This window comes from Leucopleurus acutus, assembly GCF_964270905.1.
Source record: "Leucopleurus acutus genome assembly, chromosome: 15".
NCBI lineage: Eukaryota > Metazoa > Chordata > Mammalia > Artiodactyla > Delphinidae > Leucopleurus > Leucopleurus acutus.
In genome coordinates this window covers 73473065-73496927 of record NC_139157.1, presented here as the reverse complement: position 1 = coordinate 73496927, position 23863 = coordinate 73473065, and positions in this window count along the sequence as shown.

Sequence of the window (23863 nt, the reverse complement as noted above, 5' to 3'; positions counted from 1 at the left end):
ATGGACTAAATGCTCCCACCAAAAGACAGAGATTGGCTGAATGGATACAAAAACAAGACCCATATATAAGCTGTCTACAAGAGACCCACTTTAGACCTAGGGACACATACAGACTGAAAGTGAGGGGATGGAAAAAGATATTGCATGCAAATGGAAATCAGAAGAAAGCTGGAGTAGCAGTTCTCATATCAGACAAAATATACTTTAAAGACTATTACAAGAGACAAAGAAGGACACTACATAATGATCAAGGGATCGATCCAAGAAGAAGATATAACAATTGTAAATATTTATGCACCCAACATAGGAGCACCTCAATACAGAAGACAAATACTAACAGCCATAAAAGGTGAAATTGACAATAACACGTTCATAGTAGGGGACTTTAACACCCCACTTTCACCAATGGACAGATCATCCAAAATGAAAATAAATACGAAAACACAAGCTTTAAATGATACATTAAACAAGATGAACTTAACTGATATTTATAGGACATGCATATATGGTCACCTTATCTTTGATAAAGGAGGCAGGAATATACAGTGGAGAAAGGACAGCCTCTTCAATGAGTGGTGCTGGGAAAACTGGACAGGTACATGTAAAAGTATGAAATTAGATCACTCCCTAACACCATACACAAAAATAAGCTCAAAATGGATTAAAGACCTAACTGTAAGGCCAGAAACTATCAAACTCTTAGAGGAAAACATAGGCAGAACACTCTATGACATAAATCACAGCAAGATCCTTTTTGACCCACCACCTAGAGAAATGGAAATAAAAACAAAAATAAACAAATGGGACCTAATGAAACTTCAAAGCTTTTGCACAGTGAAGGAAACCATAAACAAGACCAAAAGATAACCCTCAGAATAGAAGAAAATATTTGCAAATGAAGCAACTGACAAAGGATTAATCTCCAAAATTTATAAGCAGCTCATGCAGCTCAATAACAAAAATCAAACAACCCAATCCAAAAATGGGCAGAAGACCTAAATAGACATTTCTCCAAAGAAGATATACAGACTGCCAACAAACACATGAAAGAATGCTCAACTTCAGTAATCATTAGAGAAATGCAAATCAAAACTACAATGAGATATCATCTCACACCAGTCAGAATGGCCATCATCAAAAAATCTAGAAACAATAAATGCTGGAGAGGGTGTGGAGAAAAGGGAACACTCTTGCACTGTTGGTGGGAATGTAAATTGATACAGCCACTGTGGAGAACAGTATGGAGGTTCCTTTAAAAAGTACAAATAGAACTACCATAAGACCCAGCAATCCCACTACTGGGAATATACCCTGAGAAAACCATAATTCAAAAAGAGTCATGTACCAAAATGTTCATTGCAGCTCTATTTACAGTAGCCCGGAGATGGAAACAACCTAAGTGTCCATCATCGGATGAATGGATAAAGAAGATGTGGCACATATATACAATGGAATATTACTCAGCCATAAAAAGAAATGAAATTGAGCTATCTGTAATGAGGTGGATAGACCTAGAGTGTGTCATACAGAGTGAAGTAAGTCAGAAAGAGAAAGACAAATGCCGTATGCTAACACATATATATGGAATTTAAGAAAAAAAAAATGTCATGAGGAACCTAGGGGTAAGACAGGAATGAAGACACAGACCTACTAGAGCATGGACTTGAGGATATGGGGAGGGGGAAGGGTAAGCTGTGACAAAGCGAGAGAGAGGCATGGACATATATACACTACCAAACGTAAGGTAGATGACTAGTGGGAGGCGGCCGCGTGGTGCAGGGAGATTAGCTCGGTGCTTTCTGACCGCCTGGAGGGGTGGGATAGGGAGGGTGGGAGGGAGGAAGACGCAAGAGGGAAGAGATATGGGAACATATGTATATGTATAACTGATTCACTTTGTTATAAAGCAGAAACGAACACACCATTGTAAAGCAATTTTACTCCAATAAAGATGTAAAAAAAAATAATAAAATAAAATAAATAAAATAGATAATCAGGGCTTCCCTGGTGGCGCATGGTTGAGAGTCAGCCTGCCGATGCAGGGGACACGGGTTCGTGCCCGGGTCCGGGATGATCCCACATTCCGCGGAGCGGCTGGGCCCGTGAGCCATGGCTGCTGAGCCTGCGCGTCCGGAGCCTGTGCTCCGCAACGGGAGAGGCCACAGCAGTGAGGGGCCCGCGTACTGCAAAAAAAAAAAAAAAAAGATAATCAACAAGGACCTGCTGTATAGTCCAGGGAACTCTACTCAATATTCTGTAATAACCTACATGGGAAATAGAATCTGAAAAATAATAGATGCATGTATATTTAAAAATGAATCACTTTGCTGTACACCTGAAACTAACACAACGTTGTAAATCAACTATACTCCAATATAAAATAAATTTTTTAAAATAAATGAACAATAAACAAATAAATAAATTGAACTGAATAACTCTTTAAAAAATGGCTTAATTGAGAAAGTAGTCCTTAAACTGGATCTTGAGAAATCCGTAGATGTTTTTCAGTCATACAGGATAAAGAGGAATTCCAGGCAGGGAGAGCATCCAAGGCACAGAGACCTGAAAGAACATGGTAGATTAGAGGATGGCAAAGGTGACTGGAGCCCAGGGCATAGGTATAGAAAGGGGGATGAGAGCTTGAGGCAAGGGCAATAATTCCATGCAATTTGGACAGTTTTATAGGCAATGGAGATCCAGTGAAAGATATTAAGTGTGGTTATAATGTGCTTAGGTCCCTACTAGAGAAAGCTGCTTAATGGCAGTGCTTAGGGAGAAAAGAAATTTGGTGACACAAAGAGGAAGGAAAACTGGATAGTAGATTATCGGAAGAGTCCAGGACAGAAAGAAAGGATTGCATTAGACCAGGAGTAGTTGTATTGAGAAGTAGGGGATGATTTCCAGAAGCATATCAGAGACTAAATCAATTGGATTTGGCGATAAATTCTATGTAGGAAAGTAAGGGAGAGGAAGGAACTTCAACGATACCTAGGGCCTCTCTTGGGCCTCTAGTTTTATGGCTGGACATTTATTAATATAATAAGCAGAGAAAAAGAAGTATGAGGGTGGGAAAGAGTCAGGTTGATTCTGGACCTACTAAATTCTATACGGATCTCTTAGATTTAACTATCTCATAAGCAACTTGAAATATGTGTAAGACCTCAATACTTGGCAGAAAATAGGCATTCAATAAATATTTTTTGAATTGCAATATCTTAAGTGAAATGAAATTAAGCCAGCCTAATTTGGCCACTTGCAATATGCTTTAACTCTTCAAAGAAAACTGTTCCAATTACATCACATATTATTTATGCATTGGATAATACATTCTGTCTCCTAGTCCAGCAGCCAGTGTTAAATTCTATGCTACATACCATACTTGTTCCCGAGACTAAAATCAACAGTGCGAGGAGAGAGAAAAAGGCTCTGAATTGTCTTCTTGATAGAATCCCTTTTGGGTTTCCACTTTCCTTTGGCATGATTTTAAAAAGCTTACTTTCACTTCATTCTGATAAATGTTTAACTGCTATGCTCAAATTAGAAAATCTTTCATTTGGATGTAATCATGAAAGACATCATATGTAAAAGAGAGAGATGTGGTGGTGAGAAACCATTCAACCATGGGCCTGGGACAAGGAGAGGCATATGTCCAATATTTGAGTTAATACTTTGTTAGGGTTCTAATGATGTTGTGTAGCTCCTATGTAAGGTGAATGGAAAAAGTACTTATATATAGCTTTTCATTAGGATAAAATATAATTCTGTTTAGTTCATTTAATAATCATTATATAATTAAATAATCCATACAAATTAAAGAACTGACTGTGCTTTATAAAGTCATATTAAAAGAAACTCCATGAAAATCTGTTTTATAAATGAAAGCAGTTCCTAGCAGTTCCCTACCCTTTGAGCTAAGAAAAGGATTGTGCTATTTCTTGTTCCTTGTGAAAAGACTCATAACACAAATGAATTCTGAAAATCTTTTTTGACTGATGAGAATTAGTGAAAGGATTTCATGAATTCTGTATGACGTTACATTATAAATTAATAGAATATAAAGTGTGCTTTTCTTCCCATTTATATATTGATTCATTGCTTTGATACCAAATGTATCATTAAATAATGCAAACATAATTGTAATACAAATAGTTAAATGATATTAGTTGCCTGTCAAAAGAAGGAAATTATATGTAAGGATAGTTAATTCTTATGTATACAATTTATGCATCTCTCTTAGTGTGTATATCTAGAAAGAAATATTACATATTAAACTACATTATGTCTAAGATTCTTAGTCTGTTTCCTATTCTTATTACTAATAGCCATAAGAAACTTCATAGAGAAAAACTTCATTATTAATAGCAGGACAATTTACTTATATAACATTTAGGGTGGACCATTTATTTCATGTACTCTGCAAATTCCACATAGTAATATATAACTGACCCTACTTTATAGTCAAGAAAAGTGAGAACTAGAAAAAAATAAATGCTTTGTCCCAACATCACATATCTATAATTGACAGAGTCATTATATTGGCTCTAAGTGTATATATTAGTTCAGAGTTTAAATCTTAATATCTGATCCCCACCCCAAAATGTGCCAAAAAAAGAAAAGGATGCTGATGCAGGATGGTCATACTTCTGCTCTTCCAACAGTTATGTCATGTTATGTCATGTCATGTCACATGAATGAAAATGACCTCTCCATGACCACGCATGGTCTCAACTTACTTCCTGCTAGCCACTAGCCATCCAAAGGTCAGATTTGGAGGTGGTGTCTGTCACATTGGAGCAGAATTACTTGTAACTTAGGGGAAAGAACAATGAGACGTCAGAGTCTCCAAGTTCTACACCTGTTTCCATCACATGACCTCGATTCAAATTTGGACGAATCAGACCAGCTGGCCTCTCTGGATCTTTCTTTCCTCAGCTATGACATGAAGGATAGATAGCTGGTCTCTAATGTCCCCTCCCAGCCACTGATGTTTCTGTTTGTACAAATCTAATTGGCTAGACCAGGATTCAATGCATGTCCTTTGCCTCACCCTTGGAATGAATAAAGAATTTCTATACATTAAGTGGTTGGCACGGTAAAGGAAGACAATGGTATATTGCAAAGTTTATCATAGGTGTGAAATAATTAAAAGAAAAGAGGTTTGGTTTTAAAAGTTGGATCCTGGGTCAGGATTTAGATGGTGAATATTTCCAAACAAATTTATTTTATTCATAATATCACTTTAGTTAGTCCCCATACATAGCCTCGTATCAACTGAGACCAAAGGGTCAAGGGTCATGCCCACCATCAAAACCAGTGCTCAAGACATCCTAACAAACTTAGGCAAGACTCAAAGTAATATGTAGCTGGGGCTGTTTGTGAAACACAAATATTTGGTATTAGACTGCATCCTGGTAGAGAATCTAAGTGGAATGTTGAGGAAAAGGCCCGTTTCTTGGAAGTGTGGGTCGCTAGCTCAAAATCAGAAGACCAGAGCTCCTAATTCCATCTGCGACCTTTGACTGTAACTGTAAACCAGGATGAATGTCCTGGAAATGTTCTTATAGTTTCTTTAGTAGAAAATGGGCTTGCCGTTCATGTAGTATCACAGGGACATTTTCCTTCTGCAGTAGGCATAATAGTAATGTAATATAGGAAAATGTCAATAGCTGCAAAATATTTAATATCACTTATTTGGTTCTATTTAGGACAGTTTATTTGAAACTTTAAAGAAAAATAAGACTTTCAGAGTTTCATTCATGCGAGCATATCAAGGCAACTATAAGTGACAGGACTTCTTGAATATAGAGGAACAGAAATTAAAGTAATCTTTTCAAGAGGAATGTAAGAAGTGATATTCAAGAACTGGCCAGGTACAGTTTTCGAAGGACTTGCTCTATGTTCTATGAATTTATTCTTAGTAAATATTTAGGTAATGCTTTCCTGTGTTCTCTGAAGTTTGTTTCTAATGGAATATACATACTCACCATGTAGATGGCTGCAAAGGTTCTGACCCTACCATTGTGATTTCCAGTTTAGTAGGAAAACTACCAGTTAACTGCTTTGCTCAAGGATCCTGGAAATAGGGTTGACCATCAAAAGACGAACAATAGTATCATACATAGCTGGGCAGAGAAAGCATATTTCAGAAATGCCATTGATTTGGGAAAAAAATGAAAAATCAATAAGTTTTAAGGACATTCCCAAGAGGACTTATTCTTGTTCATGAAATAGTAAATGCTAGAGCAATAAAGCAATTGGTTAATGCTTAGTTTTTGAGGACCTAAGGGCAAGGTATCATTCTACACTGCTCCCTAATAAATACAAACTGATTAAATTTTAGTGTTTTCACTGCCACTAGTATCCATTTTAAACTCCCAAATTGAAACAGTGATATGTATTCAATTATCAGACCAGTAAAAATTTGTCATCTAAAACCCTCCATACAACTTGTATTTTCCATTAATTGTTCTTGTTAAAAAGGGTACCACAGTAGGGATCCAAGCCAACATTCTTGTCTCACGTTCCCTTGACCCTGTGATTGCCAAAGATCTTAACTCCCCTTCCATTTCATCAACTCATACAGGATTTCTTACAGGAGCGCTGTGGACACTTTACATGGGAGCACTCCATGGTCCCCACATTGCTCAACACAGTGGCTGGGAATCACGCTACCATATTTCTTGTGACCCTCGCAAGGCAGATCCAAAATTATTTTCTCTTCTGTAGGTTTTTCTTTCCTCCTTGTTCCTCTGTTAAATCCAGTAGGATGTATTGGCATCTTTCTTGCCACACTCTGCAGGGTGTTTGATTCATTCTTTTCCTCTCTTCCTTTTTCCCCTCCCTCTTCCTTCCTCTTTTTCTCTCTCTCTCCTTCCCTCCCTCTCACTCCCTCTCTCTGTTTCTCTCTCTCACTCCCTATTCTTCTCTCCCTAGTCTCTGTGCCAATTGAGGACAAGAACAAGGTGTGTTCACCTTGGTATCTGCAGCAAACACCGAAGTGTCTGACACAGAGTGAGTATCCAATAAGTATTGTGCAATTGAATTAAATTGCTTTGCTTTACAAAGGACCGCAGGATTTTCCAACCCAGAAGTATTTTAATCACACCAACTGGCATCCGTCTAATTGCAGCTCCTAAGCCCAACCTGACAGGCACCAAAATCACTTAGAGAACGTTTAGAAATATGGATTTAAAGGACCCGCTCCAGAGCTACTGAATCAGGATCTGCTGCAGAGAAGCCTGAGGAACAGTATTTTGAAAAAGTTCTACAGCAATGCCAATCCTCTTCTCAACCACAGCTTTTAGTAGAACCTTTTAATTTCATTGTACTATTAAGAAAATGGGGAGATACTCCTTGGGAATATCTCAGATCCTTTTCTATCTCATAGGGCAACCTGCAAGAAAGTGGGGTGACTTGAAAAGCATTCACAAAACAAATGCACTGAGCTATCATGTATTTTTGACTATATCAAAGTATACTAAAAAGCTGCTATCGAGACAGAAGCCTTAAATTATTCAAAGATGTGGGGAAAATGCTTGATAAAGACACACATTCTAAAATATATTTTCTCCTTTTTTGTGAAAGGGTTTAAAAGTAAACACACTTCTGACAATCCCAATACTTGGCAATGATTTCCAGTTATATCTACGTTTGAAACACTCCTGTTGCACAGCCATTTGTATATTGTTCTTTTTGCTGCATCAAATAGATTTTCAAATGTCAATTCGGGTCATGGAATTTGCATTTGGACTTGGACTGTTAGAAATCTGAGTCACTCTTTTCCTTCTCTTCCTCCTTGGAGGATGCTCTCTCTATTCCTTCCGTTAAGGTACCTCTAGGGTAATCATGTTTATACACAGTAATGGTCAGTGGGGAAAAGGGAGTGAGAGTGAAAGGCTGTTGGGGGGACTCTAGGCTGGGAAAGCCAAGAGGGTCCAAATCCTCCCTTGGCCCAGCAATCTCTCCTCCAAGTGAGTTCCCCAAGGGAGACATACATACAGGGAAAGTGGTAGTAGATTAAAGCAAAACGTCACGAGTTTTTTTGAGGATGTATGGGACAGAACAGTATAAGGGATGAGAGTGATGGGCTTACAAATGAGAAATGACCTGGCCTTTCCCTGGATGGAAGATATCATCCACCAACAACCACAGTCCTTAGAGGAAGGGGAAAGAAGTTAATTGGTGATTGTCTGGGCTTCTTTGTGACTAAATGAAAGGAGAGGATAAAGAAAAAAAAAAGAAAAAGAAAAAAGACAAATAGACAAGCTCCTTCTAATTTAAGAGAAGATATTACCAAGGAAAGATGAACTAAGCAGCGTGTGTGTGAACTTTAATGAGGGCAGTAAATCACCTCTCTGGGGGACTGGAGGTAGAAAGCTGGAAGATGAAGACCTCCTCCAAGGTGAGGAGAGAAGCATCTAGCTCTTCTGTCTTCTAGAGGTCTGAGGCTGCCATTCACTAAGCCCTCACTAAATAATAGGCACTTTTCATAAGCCACTTATGTAGAAACAAACAAAGGCCAACCAAAGAATAACAAGCAAGGGCTTTCTACGCAGAGTTTGCTATAGCAAGGGAGTCAGCCACCATCACTTGCATTTTGGCAGAGACTCAAAAGCAGGCAGAGTAGTGGAATAGTTTTTAGTGGAAAACAGGGAAGGCTTCGGGTGTGCCCTGATTGGAGGCTCTTGGCATGGGGATGCAGGGGGCAGGCTAACTAGAAACGGAGCGCCCTATATGATTGGTTAGGGATGCATATTTGGCTTTGTCTAGTAGGTCCTAACTTGGAAGGCTAGAAAAAAATTTTGAAAAAGTTCTACAGCATGCCTAGGGAAGCTGTCGGTTACCAGTCAAGTCCCGATTTTGGTCTGATTGCTACAGAAGTTATTGCTTGGCTTCCTGAATTATTACAACAGATAGCAGTCTGACTTCCTGCAGGTCTGACTTATTGTTGGCTGGCTTCCTGGGCTACTTATTAAAGATAAGGGGTTGGCTTCCTGGGGAGGTTGCTGGAAGTTATGGGTCTAAGTTCTATTTTTATATATGGTTGGCTATTATCTATTTGTATATTCAGGCACCACTTACAATCTTCTACCACTCAGAGTGTGATCCACAAACCAGATATGTTAGGGATCAACTGTGAGCTTGTTAAAATCTACCAAGTGACTCTTATGCAAATTGACACTTGCAAAACACTGGGTCACAATTCACCTTTACTGTACCACAGACAGGCACTATCCTCATTTGAAAGACTAGGAAATGAAGGCTTGGAAGGGTTTGGTGACTCACCCAGGTATGTGTCTAGTAGGTGGCAGAACTAGGATATGAACCTGGCTAACTTCCAAGCTCTGCTTTTTGTCCTGAACCTAAATGCGAATATTAACTTTTCTCAACAGATGTCAGACTAATAAGGCCTTCTTCTTAACAGGAAGCATTAGGCAATGAAATAAAGTGTCAGTGCAGACTTTGAAGAGGTCTTATTCAGGGACATCAAGACTAGTGGGCATTAAGTCCCCAAGGCAAGGATGTTCTTGCTATCATGGGATAGCTTAAGAGGGCCCTTATTGGAGCAGAGACTATTGAGCTTTGACATGGGACATTCCTTTCTTTCCACAGGAAACAAATGGGATTAATGATCTATGACCATTATTCTTAAGCAAGGCATGCCCCTTCACAGAAAATATAATTATACAGATTGCAACAAAGGTAGAATCATGCACTGTACACCAAGTTCCTGAATCCCTTCTTTGTCCAGAAATAATGCTTTAGCTATTTTACTCTATGTTTTACGGTGTAAAGAAAAACTTGCCTATGATGTCCCAACGAATAGGAAAGTTGTGATTATAGGTCACTATTGAAACTGCTTCAAATACAATTAGGAAAATTATAAAAGTGTGTCACCAAGGATCCCCAGTTTGTGCATCCAGTGAGGCTATGGTAGGCATGCAACCATTTTCTTGCCTCTGAAACAAGAAGTTGTGCTCAAGAAGTCTGGCTGTGGATTGCAGGATTTCCAGGTTCTCAATGGTCAGGTGAATTACAGCAGCTCCTGGAAACAACACAGGTGAGTGTTAAAGATTAATTAACAAAAACTGATATCACTTGAAGTTTAAAATGGAAGTGATGACCATTGTACTTAGGTTTTATCCTTGCTTCTAGTAACCTCTCTTTGCCTATGTTCTACCTACAGTGAGGCAAGGAATGCAATCAATCAATGCTTTTTTTTTGGATAAAGAGTTACATATTTTATAGAAAAAAGTGGGAAAAAAAAGACTTTTTCTCTAAATTTTTGTGTAACCACATTTGGGGAAGAAATAAACATCTTTATCCATTCATTCTTTTTTCAACACATTTATAAGCAAGGCACCATCCTTTACCTGATGACAACCTTCAGAACAGTAGGTATAAAGACTATAGAAATAAGTAATGCAAATAGGGAGTGGTCACAAAATCCATCATCTGATGGCAGATGCCAATTTTTTTATTCTCTTCTCTATGAAAAAATATAATCAAAGATATCTTAAATTTTTATTTAATCCCAGTAGAGAAAAAAAATCTGATTTTGAATAAAGATCCCAATGAGCTTAACTGAACTGTTTATTTAATAAAGAAACAAAAAACACAATCCATTGGGTGAAATGGAATGCAGCATAACTGATACACCAGTTTAAGTAAGAATTCACCAGTAAGAGTTATAAAAGAAGAGAAGAGGAAAGTTCTAATATATATGTATATATATATTTTTTATTTTATATATATATCTCTTTTCCTAAATACAGTTTTGGACTTTCATTTTTTCTGCATGGGATATGCAGTCTCATCCTTGACTTACAGGAAAAGACATTAAGAAAAAGGAAGCCATTTCACTTCCTTTTGAGACTTCAGACCTTCCCTAGGACATTGTGTTCAGGCTCATGTTTTATTTGTACAGAAGGCTAAATGCTATGTGGTCATGGAAACTTTGGGGGTTATTTCTCATGCATCAGAATACTAACCTATAGAGATAACAGACTTAGGAGTGAACAGAGTAGAAAAAATTCTGTTGGTTATGTCTTTCAAAGTCTACTAGAGATGTTTCATGGAATGCTGGGCCCAGAGGAGGCTTAGTTTAAAAGTGACAAATCAATGTAGTAGCTGAGAACAATGGAGTCCTTTCATTTATAACTTTTTGTCACCCAAAAAAACCCTGCATGTATTCTTTAAAATTTGTAAATGCCTCCAAAACATTACAATATTTCTTTCTGATACACTTTTTCATAGTTCACATCTTTTTCTAAAAGTTAAATATACATATATATGAATAAGACTGTTGGTAAAAATATTTTCCCAAAGCAGACAGAACAGTAATGCAATTGTAATATGGGACACACAGAGAGCCAGGGAGAAAAGCCTTAGATCCTGGAATCCCAAATGAAACCAAGCAAAAGTTATGGCCACACTCATTCCCAACTGGAAACACTATTATTAATGGGGAGGAGAGTGAATATAAATATAGCACAGACATCATTCAGTATTTAGGGTCCCCAAAATGACAGAAAGTATTTTAATTATAAACTCAGTATACATCGCTTACATTCATTAAAGAAGCCAAATTGCAATGTTATTTTTACTTTATGAATTTTCCTTTTGGTATTCAAACCCAGAGAAGGCATCGTATTTCCACTTTGACTGCAAATTCAGTAGTGCTGAAGGATACTTAATAGGTGCTGTGGTGTTTTCGGGATAAATTCAAAGAAAGTTAAAGTCTTGGGTGAGTCACAAAACAAACATCTTCAAGTACAATGGAAAATGCTTTACATATGGTGTGCATTTTTCCTATTAAGAGGAACGATATCTTAAGGAACACAGAAAATAAATAGATATAATGTTGATTCATCTGTGTCTATAAAGCAATAATTCATCCATCCAACATTTTTTTTTGGCCACACTGTGCAGCTTGAGGGATCTCAGTTCCCTGACCAGGGATTGAACCCGGGCCATGGCAGTGAAAGCCTGGAATCCTTACCACTAGGCAATCAGGGAACTCTTGTTTGTCCAACATTTAACATAATGTCTAGTCCTCTAAGCAACAGGTGTATAGTAAATTGGGCTACAAAGTTATGATAAGAATTAGGTCCAATTTGGAGAATACATGTTTTGCAACGGTCGCATTCTTTTCTAATTCTCAAAATAAAGTAATAAGTAATTAATAAGTAATTAATAACAATAAGTAATTAATAAGTAATTAAAGTAATAAGTAATTTTTAAAAAGTAAACTTTTTTAAAACTTTTTTAAATCAAAACTTCTCATCGTTGCATTTAAAGCTTAACCAGATCCACAGACTATATTGTATCTCAATGGAATGAAAGAATACTGACCACCAAAAAAATATTGCAATTACTTCCAGTGGTACAAGTTTTCTTCTTTTATCTATTTCTCAAAAACACTCTTGTTGAACTGAGAAGCAGCAAGACAAAGAGAAACACTGGAAAGAGTCAGAAATCTCAGGTCCCTCTACTAACAACTGATGTGATTTCAGGCAGGTCACTCACTTCACCTTACAACCTCAGGAAATGATGATGTTAGCATTTATCTCCAAAGCCTCTTGCAGTGCTAGTGTTTAATGATCATATTATCTCTTGGATGTTTCATCTTTATCATAATAACAATATTAACAGCAACAATATCAATAATAGCAACAATATCAATAATAACAACAATAGTAAGATGAGAGAGGCATTGGGGAATAGTTGGGAGAACAAAACAATGGGAGTCAGGCAATGTACCTTCTAATTACTTCTTCATCGGTAGATTGTGAAATAACCTAGAAATAACCTTAGCTTATTTTTCTTTTTACTTTCTTTTTTTTTTGGATCTGGAGGACAAGAATGATGCTTTTCCAATGAAATTCTACATAACTCTAGGATTTCACGTAGGCGCTTCATGCAAAAACACACACACACACCCCTGCATATATAATGGTTGAAAAGAATAATAAAGCAACATGGCTGCCTCATTATGTATTTCTTTCTAATTATAATATGCTGGAGCCCATCAACCCATTGATTAGTGTTGTTACATTACTTTGTTTTATATATATTGACCCCCAAAGAAAACACATCCTGGCATTTCTATTTAATGGGAGAATATCCTGAGATTTTTGGAATTTGGCTTTAAATATATGTTCCAACAAATACTTTTATGAGCCATGTGAAAATGAATTGTTTGATTTCAAATATTCATTTTATCAAAACTGGCTCTTTGTTTTTACTGACTTCACAAAAATTACAGAAATTGAACTAGTAAAAAAAAGTGATACTAATAATATTGCTCTTTTTGTTTTATATATTAAAATTCCATGGAAAATTTCATGTGACTTAAGGATTCATATTTTTTAAGCTTGAATATCTCGAATAAATTATTCTGTAAGTTCTCTTCAATCTCGAATCATTTTAGACAATTGACCAGAGAAAATATCTAAAAGTTATCTTAGACACAGAAAAAGCAATGTTTGTATTACCTATCAAAGGTGGTTGCCTGCTGAGTTTCTTCTAAGGCATCTTTGAATGTAGACAAATGTCATTCTAATCCTGGGAAAGTCCTGACAAGAATCCAAAGTCTTTATTGACAAAGAATACTTTTCAGTCCATAATGCAAATTCTGTTCATTCTAAATTGAGCTAGAAAAAGTGGAAGCAGGGAAGAGGTGAATGGAAATCAGCATTTCCTTGGGGAAGAAACATGACCATCAAGCCAAGGATATCAGTGGGACCAATTCCTTTACGGGAGCAAGGGGTGATAAATACCTTCCTATGCTGCCGTTTCACTGGGACAAAATGGCATGACTGCTGCTTCCTTTAGCTCAATAAAATCACCAAGTTCATTTGTCTGAGGTCTTGTACACTTTGTACCTGGTCATAATATACTAATAATTTTGTACTACCTCTATCTAGTAAGTAGACAAATTCTCACAAAATGGGAGACAAGTTTTCAGGTAGAATGGAAACAGAAGAGAAGGGATGGACAATAAAATTATTTTTTCTCTTTTTTAGAGAAATTGGGGAATAAAGTAAAAACAGTGTAAATGATAAGCTACCAGATCAACATTTAATTCTCCATTGGATGGGTCTAATCCTAGGAATTTGTAAATGAAAACACTTGTTTGCCTGGCCTTTCTTAAACCAGACAGTTTCTTCATTTGTTGTTTCATTATTGCTAAGAGGTTGCCTTGCAAAGCCATTCGGGGTCCATCTCTGACTTTTGGGATGCCACCTCCTTTTTCAAAGCTCAAGTACCTCCTCACCTGTTAAGGTTCTTTCGATCCTCCCAGTGGTCCCATTTCTATCTCTTTTACAAAACCAATCAAAGCTCTAGTAGTGATAGTAACAGGTCTTTCATGTTTTATAACATTATTATTTTAGGACAAAATAGAGGAGCTTTTTCAAAGAAGCTAACTATTTTCTCATAAAAGATGAGAAACGATGACATATGGAGTGGAAACAAAAGAGCTAAAATAGCAATTATATATTCCAAAGGAAGGAATATTACAGACAGAAGGAAAGAAACCAAGGAATAATCGGATAAGCAAAATAAAGAAAGTTAAAATTCAAATAATTTGCAAAATGACTCCCATTTCTGAAACAGTACATGGTTAGGAGTATTTCAGCAGGTCTTTCCCAAGGAGTGGGCAGTGTGTGCTCTTATGGAAAAGTAGTGACTGCAGCTGGCGAGGAGTCTCCCTGTGACTACAGCTACCAGCATGCCCACTGCAGGGCACTGTGCATGGCTCTCCTCTAAGCAGCCTGAGAACTCCTCCAGTGCAGTTGATACTATAGGAATCCTATGCAATAAGGGAAAAGAAGAAATGAATGAATGAGGCAATGGTGAACATGCTCATTATTCTCAGTATCTCACTTTAGAAAGAGTTCGTAAAACTTCCCATGCTCATGTTGAGTTGTTTAATGAAATACCTTATTTCAAAAAGTTGTTTGTTACGTTGTGTCCAATCCAAGACATACTTTCACATCTGCTACCCTGTAAATAGCTTTAGAAGAAGTTGTTTTTCTGATTTCCCTGGGATTAAGGCCTGGGGATGATTTCTGTCTCCAATCTGTTCCGTTAATTTGAAACTGCAGTCAATCACTGCAAATTCACGTCTCTCTGAGAGCAGGCAGAGGCAAAACAAACCCGATGGACTTCAGGCTGCTTTTATTCAGTCCATTTTGTTTGGTTCTTAGTATCCAGATTACCTGGAGTGACATGATTCAGGCTGAAGTTCTCGTGTGATTTTCTTCTCAGACTTGAAAGCCAGAAGCATAGCAACATGAAGCAAATAGTGGTTACTGACCATGATTCCATCGACAGCCTTCTCACTTACATGCAAATGAAAAAAAAAAAAAGAAAGGAGGCAACTCACCTTTGTGATCTTGCACTATTAAATGTAGCTATTCCAGGAAAGGTTGAGAGGAGGTGAGTAAACACCTCATCAAAATCTGTAGATGCAATCAGTGCAGAAAGGCTTTGTCAAATGTTATGTGATCACTTCCCTCTCAATATCTTCTACTTGCTAAGCTCGCTCGTAGCGTTTAGAGCGGTAAGTGGCTTGAATAGCAATGCATCCCCTTGTCGTGGTAAGGCTGGCAGTGCAATGGCAAGGATAATGGTCTGCCATTCCAGCTTATAGATGCTGTTAACCCCTAAGCAAATCATTCAGTCCGTCCTGCTGTGAGTTATTACATAGAAGTTTGACACTCAACCCCTAAGCAAACTCTGTAACTATATCCTACTGTTATTTTTTACTGAAGTTCAGAATTCAACACTATGCTACCTTTTTTTTCTGTTTTCCCCTGACGATTTCTCAGTGTCTAATAATTTCTTTTACCCATAGTAGTCCACAAAGCATATTTCAAATGCTTAAATGTTCATGTCCCCTGCAATGTGTGCACACGCGTGCGCGCGCGCGCGCACACACACACACACACACACACACACAAACTCATACACATTGACATTTGCTGTAGCCCCTTGCCCTATTGACTGCTTCTCAGTTCCAAGAGATACACCTGAAACATATAAAGAACGAGGTTGTCACTTTTGCCTAAACCAGTAGTTTGCAATGTGAGGTCTGTGGACTATGTGCCTTGGCTTTGCCTGGGGTACTTATAAAAAGGTAGATTCCCTAAGCCAGAGCCTTCAATTTCACCGAATTGAAATTGCTGGAGGTGGTGCTAAGGAATCTGCAGTTTTTGATAAGTCAATTTCTTTGGGTGAGTCTTCCATGAATTACATTTTGAGAGACACTGAAAAATGTAAACAAAAAATCTTCATTCTCTGTTTCCTCTCATGTCTCTTTATGAAACTAACCAAGGTTGCACGCACGGGGCAGCATCAAATTTCACACTCTCCTACTGCCTGAAGTCTGGCCCACAGATGTCTCCAGCAGTACTCACTAAGCCCTGACACACCATCTTGCTGCTAGCTACTAAAGGTGCACTTTTACTTGACTCCGTGGCCAGGGGCCACTGGGAGTGAAAGCCATTCCCTTGCGTAGTAAAGATAAGTGATCTCCACCACCACCCATAGTCACTGGAAGAATAGACCATAGGTGTCTCACAAGCTTCATCACCAGGTGTTCATTCCATCATCCCACTTCACTCAGGCCATCAGTTTGCAGCTTGTATGACTCCTGTAAAGAGAGGCAGAGGTTGGAGGCTGGGAAGTCCTGGTAAGTAACAGAGAGAGTCCACAGCATCCCTTGGGTCAACATGTTACCCTTTTCATTAAAAGTCATGATTCTCCTCTTGTTTAATTACCTATCATTGAGATTATCGCTCATGCTTTCACTAAACTCAATAAAAGGAAAGATAAACTCACACGCTCTAGTGGGTGGGGAGAAAATTACTAAAATAATAAGATGCATTGAGCAGAGGTTAAGGGAGAAAGCCCATGGTTTTTAATAGAAACCACTTATGGCTTAAAGGATTCATTATGTTACCTGTTTAGTCAATTTTAGAACATTATAGTTGAAAGAGTCTCCTAGGTAATTAAATGAATTTCTTCACTGACTTCTACCCCTCTCTTTGAAGATCTCAGGATTCATGAAGCTCATATTAAAAAGTACCACATTCCAATACTTTAATTATTTTGCCAGAAAGTTCTTCCTTCGGTTGAACCAAATTCTTCCACTTTCTAATTTCCACAGAGGGTTCTGGATCTGCTCTCGGGTGCCCCATTATCAATCCCAATCCTAGACCTGTAGGATAAGCCCTTTATATAATGAAGACAATGCTCATGACCACATCCTTGAACACAGCAATCATTCCTTCCCCGGGGACATTTTCAAGTTCCCTGGATCTTCACTGCGTTTGCCTGTGGAGAAATGCATGTTTACCCATGTCTCTTCTAATGCAGTCCTCTGAACTGAACAGGATACCCTAGGTGTGGCTGGACAGCTAGTTTATCATATAATTTGTACTGGATGCTATGTTTTTATAGTACAACTTAAAATTTCATTATTTATTTATTTATTTATTTTTGCAATTATCACAATAATATATTCACATAGAACTTAGAATCAGCTATAACTTTTAAGTCTCTTCTTCACTACATGCCACCTCCATGCTGGTATTTAGCCAAACCTCCCAGATTTGATACTCATTTCTATTTTTTAATGTTTAATGCAGAACCAAATGCATTTTCTGATAAAATCTTATCTTTTTTTCTTGAATAATTCATTTCACAGAATGAACACAGATTATTTGTTTCATATTTAAACTCTTCTTCCAAGTACCATGTCATCCTCAAATGTAATAGACTTGTTCCTTTGGAGGAATATATTAAGTAATGTTATTGGCAAATTTCTAGATTTTAAAAATATTTTCAAGACCTATTTATTACTAAAAAATAGACCAAGGTGTTATTTATCAAATCATCTGTACATGTTCATATATATATGAATCATAGAATGTCTATGCTATGTATAAGGACAAGTAGAAATTACATATTATATATGTTATATATATTAATATATTATTAATATAATTATATATTATTTTATATATAATATTATATATAGGTATTTATATATAATATATAAATAATATATACACATTACATACATATATATGTAATGTATATTACACATATATTACATATATATTACATGTATATTACATGTATATTACATATAATTACATATATTATACAATTACATATTATATATAATTACATATAATATATATTATTTTACATATTATATATATAAAATTTATATGGTATATATATCCAATTAGCTATATCTGTCATATCTAGAGAGCAAGTTTATATAATCCAATTTGTCTATCACAATTAAATACTTATGAATGCTTGTAGTTAATCTACTTAACAAATACTCATTCAGCACCTAACACAGTGACAGGCATAGGTGTTGAGCACATACTGGTGATTAAATAGTCTTGGTATCTGGTCTCATGGAGCACATAAGTTACAATCTAGTGGCGAAGACAGAAAATCAGCGTATATGCAAACAAATATACGTATAATTACAATGTGTGATAAATGTAATAATGGAAAGGAACAGATAGAAAAAAGCGGGATGGATGACCTATTTAAGTAGGGTAGTCTCTACAACTTTTTTAACCAACTCCGTACCAAGTATTCATTACCAATAAAAAAAATGAACTCCATTTCTGTCATCGTTTATAAAGGCTATTTGGAACTATGTATCTATTCAAAGGTTTTTGTGGCGATTTGAGTAAGCTTTAAAACACCACTATTATACAGTTTTGAGCCACACAATGTATTTGGTTTGAAAAATGGGGAAAAAATGATGGTTGAAATTATTCTACTGCCTTAAGTTGGATTCTGAATTTTCAGTTTTTGTGTCGAATTCTTAGGAACAAACCTATAATTGTAATCCTTTTTGGTTTGTCAAAAATGTAGAGCTATTGCCAAATGATATCCATTTAGGAAATGCATTACAAAGTCTTGAAAAGAGAGCTGTGCAATTATGTGTTCAGAGTTACATCCTTTGATAGTATTAGGTTTGCTAGGAATTTCCAGGCTGTAAGCAATAGCAGTTTTCTGAAACTTTGTAAAGCCATCATTTGGCTGTCTCATGTAGAGCTTGCTCCCAGTAAAATAAGATGAAAGAAATAGTATTAAGTAATTTCATCTATTTTCGTTAATGAAAATAGATGCATTGTGTCCGTTCTTATTGTGTCTGTTACTGTGGAGGAGCAAATCCGTTGCTCTGAGTTTAATTTCACCTGATCAATAGCAGTGAACCAAGGGTCACGCCATAAAGATGAGCCATAAAATCACCTTTACATGTCAGTTCTGTTTTATTCCTCTTCAACATATCCCCTAAACCAAACTCTGATTTCAATCTGTTACTCATCCTCTAGAAATTATTAGTTTGATTTCCAACGGAATTTGTTATTGATTTTTTTATAATTACTATAATTCTTCTTATTCACAATTTGTGTTGAATAATAGATTTCCATGTAAATCTAACTTTAAACAAAAACCTAAAACTAGGAAATGTCATTTTAAGTGGTAAGTTAATCCATCTCCAATTAAGAAACCAAAGCTTATGGGCTATTATGCTTCACTGGTTCTATTTATGGTTTCAATATTAACACTGTGTTCTCCAGACTTTCTAAAGTGTGTTCAAGATAATGGCATAAGTCCATTTTGTAACTTCCCTTTTATTAAAAAAAAATAGGAACAACCAAAAAGTCTGTAGTTTTCTTGTATTGAACTGCATGAAGATCAAGGCTAGGCTTCCCTGGTGGCACAGTGGTTAAGAATCCGCCTCTCAATGCAGGGGACACGGGTTCGAGCACTGGTCCGGGAAGATCCCGCATGCCGTGGAGCAACTGGGCCCGTGATCCACAACTACTGAGCCTGTGCTGTAGAACCCGTAAGCCACAGCTACTGAAGCCCACGCACCTAAAGCCTGTCCTCCGCAATAAGAGAAGCTACCGCAATGAGAAGCCCGCGCACCGCAGCGAAGAGTGGCCCCAGTTCACGGCAGCTAGAGAAAGCCTGCGTGCAGCAACGAAGACCCAATGCAGCCAAAAATAGAATAAATTAATTTTAAAAAAAAAGATCAAGGCTATGACTATGAGAATTTGTATAATGAATGACCTCTACATCAATCCATTTTCTATATAAAATATTGGAATGTGTATATTGGTAGACTTTTAAATACTTGAAGAATGCTGAAAAGAATTCCTGGTGTTTGTGGACCACCCTTTTAGGAAAACTGAGTCTGTTCCCAACAGCTGGTTATCAGAACACGTCACACCTCAATCATTTTGGCAAGAAGAAATCTCCTCACATTTTGATTACATTTAATAGGATTTATTCTTGCAATGTCCTAAAGAAAGCAAGTATTGCCAGAATAGCGTCCCAGCTGCTCCAGAGGAATACATTTCAAGAAATATAATCAAGGTGTCATAAAAATTTATTTTCCTCTTCATTTTTCTTTTCAACGTTCATTTTCTTCCTTAGAATCATGAGTTCATAATGACCAGAGGTCATGTTAATCATTAGAAATACAAAAGAAAAACAGATGTCTCTGAATCCAACTGTAGCACTTTATCTGTCTTTGTCTTAGCCACCTTCTTTCTCTGTCTTTTCACCTATTACCCGCTGGCCTTTTTCTTTTTTTTTCCTTTTCTGATATGATGTGATCTTCATGGGGTTAGGTCCCTGAGTAAACTTTGGTGTTAAGGTAGACGTTTCTACAACAAGGGCAAAATCACTAACAACAGTGTAGTTATTGGGGGTGGGGAGCAATTTTCCAGTCTTCTAATATTTCCTTTCACGTGAAGGGAATTCCAGTAGAGGAGAAGGAACTTAACCGAAGCTGTACCTTTAGACGAAGAAACAGCACTTGGAGGCTTTCTGTGCTTTCTCCTGGAAGCCAGCCTGCCAATAGAGAGCTGGGATCCTCCGAGATGTGTGGTCTGCCAGCTGGACACCATGCGTCATCAGGGGCAGGGTGGATGGTAAGAACCTAATGCTATCAGGAGCTAAGTCACATTCTCTCATGTCGCCTTTATCAGGATGAAGTTAATTTTTGGCCTCATGTATCAATTGGTGGAAAAGCTGTGTGGGCTGAAAGCAGTGGAATTTATTGAGCTTCCTCAAATTCAATATTTTTTTCCCTCGTGCGTTTCTCCCTGACCTTCAACCCTACCTCACCCCATCCCTCTTCAGGAGTTGAGAACAAGGGGTCCGAAAACTAGCTTCATTTGCATTTGGGGAATACCCAATTAAAAATGCAGTCTTTCAAAGTGAGATTATGTTACAATTCAGTACCAAACTCTCATCCGCTGCCCTTTCCCCCCCCCAAGATTCATAAGTATCCCAATTACGCTTTTTCAGGCATAAAATCTGTCGAACTCTAGCCAGCCATGGTATCTCATGAAAGAAAAATATGGTACAAAAGATAACTATTGATTGACACACTTACTAAATATTTACTTCACAGCATTGGCCCAGCTAGCATACATTTAGGTGACCTTCTGAGCTCTGGAGTTCTACCAGTTGTAGTTTTCTACTGAAATAGCAAGACACACATGCAAGCAAGTTAATCTTTATTCTTTTTTGTGCTGTTTCTTTTCTGTTTCCTATTCTATTGAAACAACGTCCTACTCCAGAATTGGTACCCAGAATCTATTAACACAAATATTAGATCAAATAGACCACAACCAAAATTGGGAGTGTAAGGCAGAATCATCACTTTATAGTCACTAACCTATGGAAACTGGAAGAAATGAGAGAGGTTGATTACAGGTACAGTACTGATAGGTCTGCTTATTGATAAGCAAAGCTCTTTCCTCACTGTCATGAAAGCATAACAATGACTCTCTAGTCAAGAGGGTAGAACTACAATGGAGTTGACAAGAGAAGTAAGAGAAAATTCCATCCCTCTGGGTTAGGGAGATTATGGGAGAAGAAGCTAAAAGGGAAAAGAGAGTCAGGGATGAGATATTTCTTACTGGATCACCTAATTACGCCTCCAGTAGCTATGTTTAGAGGAGCACAGCAGGGGTGGGGGAGAGTGGGAAGGAGGACGTTGGTCTGCTGTGAATGTGTGACACAGGCAGGAGATGGCCTCATGAGCTGCCTCTTCACCAGCTAGAGTTCAGGCAGGAGGAAGAATATTAAAGCACACTCAGAGATACGGTTAGGTAGGTACTTGTAAAATCTGAACTAACCTTTCTAGGCTCTCTTCAATTCCCTTGTGGCATGCATGGGACACCGAAATTCTCTCTGTTTCCTACATAGATATACCATGTCACAAGTTGTATTTTGTATTTATTTGTTGTTATTTATCTATCATGTGTTGGTTTGATTTTTATTGACCTGCTAGCTCAGAGTCACAGAATTTCAACCCAAACGGGCAAATCTGGGCTTGGTGATGGTTCAGCAACATCTCCCTTCTCATCACCTCACTCTCTCTACCAACCAGATGTTTATCCTTATCTCAGCAATACTGAAGAGGAAGGGGTGTCCAATCTAGAGTCCTCCTGGGTCACTCTCTGGTGATTTCTGCACTCAAAGCCAACTCTTTCTGGGCGGGGATCCTTCCGTTTTCTCGAAAGAACACATGCCCTCATCTGCCTTGAGATTGTTAGTCAGAGGCATAATGAGAAATGGCGTTCAGAGCCAGTAGTCCCTTGAATTCACTAGGATGTATACAAGCACCTGTAGTTCATCAGCTACCCTCTCAAACCTGACGACTCAGTGAACGCCCCAGGAGGGCAGGAGTCACATCACTTTACATCTGGACGTTAGGGACCTAGGAGAAACCCTTGCCAGCAACAGCCCTGGGAGGGATGTACAAACTGAAGTTTACCAAGAAGAGAATGAGAGCTCCTTGGCTTCCTAGAGGCAAAGGCCACGCTCCCAAGCACTCAAAAATGCTACATCTCCCTTTGTAGTGCTATTTCTTGACAAGGTTCTTTTTTTTTTTATTTAAATCTTTATTGGAGTATAATTGCTTTACAATGGTGTGTTAGTTTCTACTGTATAACAAAGTGAATCATCTATACATATACATATATTCCCATTTCCTCCCTCTTGCATCTCCCTCCACCCTCCCTATCCCACCCCTCCAGGCGGTCACAAAGCACCGAGCTGATCTCCCTGTGCTATGCGGCTGCTTCCCACCAGCCATCTATTTTACGTTTGGTGGTGTATATGTGTCCATGCCCCTCTCTCACTTCATTCTTTAACATGTATAAATAAATGCCGCCGTCCTCACAGCGCTTGGCAAGCAAGTACTTTGAAAATTCATTGTGCAACCTCACTTTGAGCTCTTTAATAAATTCTTCCCTGTTCCGAGTAAAATCTACAGAGAGTTAAAAATAAAAAAAAAAACACACAAAAAAAACTGAGGAATTTCAAAATTTTACATACTGTTAAGAAAGGATTTGGATGATTTAAAATACTAGTTTCCACATGATGAGTGTTTCAGTGGGGGCAGGTGGAAGTTTTTGTAAAACCTTGACGATTCCAACAGTTTCCTGGCTGGTTTCCCCACGTGTCCTCCTCCTGACTGTTTTCGACTAGCCGGAGTGTAATTTTTAAAAATATATCTCAGATTAAGTGATTTTCCTACTCAGAACCTCGCCATAGTTTCCCATCACACAACAAATTCATCTCCTACAACATTCCTTCTTTCTCACTCTGTTCCAGTTGCATTTGCTGTGCCTTTGACACAAACAAAGCAGACTCCCCTGGGGCATTTGCACCTGTCATTCTCTCTGCCTGGTATGCTCTTCCTCCAGATATGGACATGATTACCCCATCACTTTTTTAGGGTATTTGCCAAAAATCAACTTCTTGAAGAGGGAGACTGACCAATGGCCTT